This window comes from Impatiens glandulifera, chromosome 6 (genome assembly GCF_907164915.1).
Source record: "Impatiens glandulifera chromosome 6, dImpGla2.1, whole genome shotgun sequence".
Classification (NCBI taxonomy): domain Eukaryota; kingdom Viridiplantae; phylum Streptophyta; class Magnoliopsida; order Ericales; family Balsaminaceae; genus Impatiens; species Impatiens glandulifera.
In genome coordinates, this window is record NC_061867.1 from 51,076,030 (window position 1) to 51,078,574 (window position 2,545).

The following is a 2,545-nucleotide window of genomic DNA, read 5'->3' on the forward strand; positions in this document are numbered from 1 at the left end:
TAGAACCGCTATCAAGATACCATCGACTTTTTGACTTCTCTTCACCATTTAGAGAAACAAACATAACGTCATAATCTTCTTTCACAAATTTTGCATCATCTTCTTTCTTCTCCTGATTTTGAAATCGACAATCACTTTGAGAATGATTAGGGATTTTGCATCTTTTGCATTTGAAATAACAATCTTTTGACTCATGATTTGATTTCTTGCAAATGGTACACGAATAAGAATCACTTGATTGTTGTGGTGTTTTACCTTTCCAACCGAACGTCTTCTCATTTTTCTTACCAAATTTGTTGTGATGACTTCTTGAAAAAGCTTCTGGTACTTGCTTGGATTTGAAGGCTTGATCAGTTGATGGAGTACAAGAGTGATTAATTCTTTGCTTATATGCTAGAAGAGATCCAGTCAACTCATATATTGTCATCTTGGAAAGTCTTTTGATTCTTCAATCGCAGCAGCAACATGATCGAACTTTTGAGGAAGGCTTCGAAGAACCTTTTCAACAACCTTTTTATCTTTGATTTCATCTCCGCTGTTTTTTATTTGATTGATAATAGTGGAAACACGAGAAGAAAAATCTTGTACCTTTTCTCGAGCCTCCATCTTTAGATTGTCAAAATCTTTCCATAAGGCTTGGAGTTTTAATGCAATTGTTTTCTCTGTACCTTGAAATTCCTGTTTCAATATCACCCAAGCATCTTGAGCCTTTTTTACTCCAAAAATACGAGGGAATATAGTTTTCCCAACTCCTTGTTGAATATAGCGCAAAGCTAGTGCATCTCGTTTTTTGAGATCCTTTTAAATTTCTCGTATCCTTCGTCGTCTTCATCGGGCACATCGAGTTCTTCTTCATCTATCATATCCCAAAGACCTAGGGATATGAAAAATGTTTCCATTTGGCTGCTCCAGAATTCATAGAATTCGTCTTCAAAGATAGAAATTTGATTTGGAGAGTATGAGAATAGAGTGAATGACATTTCAATATTGAAACGTAACCTTGCTCTGATACCAAATTTGTTGGTGCGGAAAATATTATAATTAATAAAATAGGATTTTATTGATTGAAATCTTAAGTAGCTACAGCTCACTTAATTTTGATATGTAAAAACTAATGAGTGAACCTCAATTTAAAGGATAAAGTAGAAGGATCTAGAACTCAAAATAAATACAATTAAACAATATTGCATCTCTTGAGCTTCATCTTCCTTCACGCTTCATCTTCAACTTTTGAGTTTCACATTAAATGTTTTCCAAAATTATTAATTATTTATTATTTTTAACAAAAACTCGATCTGGTTAATGCACCTAGCTTGAGTCAACGCACAATCTTTGCTGGGTCTTCATCAGGAGCGCTTCACCAGAGCGCGCCGGTCATCAAGGGACGAAGAATACGTTAGAGGTGTTATACATTTGGTTAGTTTGAAATTCAGCCCAAAACCAAGAAAACACTTTGCACCATTTTTAAAAACAATTCACCCAGGGTTGGATACTTAGCCAAATTCGTTGAATACAGTTTCATTGTAAAGATAAGAGGACGGGCTACAATTCCATTCAGACCGAATTCAAAATCAAGATCCTCATCGTCCATGAATATGAGGAGAAGTCAAAAACAAGAACATTGAGCTCAAATCTGACCACCTTGCACTCAATTGATGATTCGTGGAGTTGTAGTCCACTAAATTGAGTCTATGAGGTATCAAATTAAAGTTAAGACAATGTTCAAATAATCAGCACCGGTCTCAAAGTGTCATTAAACCGTTAAAGGCTCGCAGGTGATTGCACAAACCGAAGTATGAACACCAATTAGCCTCAGAAGTTAACATGTGATAGTCTCCACTTCATCGAAACATAAATGGAGCTATACTTGCCAAATTGAGCCAAGACCCACCATTGGAAAGTATAAGTCTTAGTTTTCTTTTAGCACCAAGCACGACACATATTTCGACCTACAACCCACGTGAGGTTGCCGATAAGCCATATTGGTCAAAAACTGGTCACATGACTTCTTTTAAAGATTGATGGGCCTATGGTCCTCCATCTCAGTTAACGAGTTTCTACCGACATTGTAACCATTGAGCGTACCTTTCCCACGGTACAAAACTCATCACGTAACTCGACCGGGAGAGCTCAAGAAAACCTGCTATCCAAACAAAGGAGCCAAAGAAGACCAAAATTACTCGAAAATGTTCATTTTTAAATGACATGAGTTGTGATTATTCATTTGAAACAAAACCAAAGTTGTAGGAGTTGGTTTAGGCTTTCCAGAAAGCTCAAGTGTGCCTAAATGGTCCAGTATCAAGGCTCAATTCCAAAAAAATAAAAAAATAAAAATAAATAAATAAATAAATAAATCCATAACTCACTCAAACGACCAATTTGCCTACGTCTATAAACCAAGCAGAATACATTATATCCAACTTTTTTTCTAAGATGACTGCTGAAATTCAAGCGCACCCTCAGGATGTCTAAACACGTTCATTTTGGCCTTTGGACTTTTTCTTTGCCCGATTTTAATCCCAGACTTCGAATTTCAATTTAAATA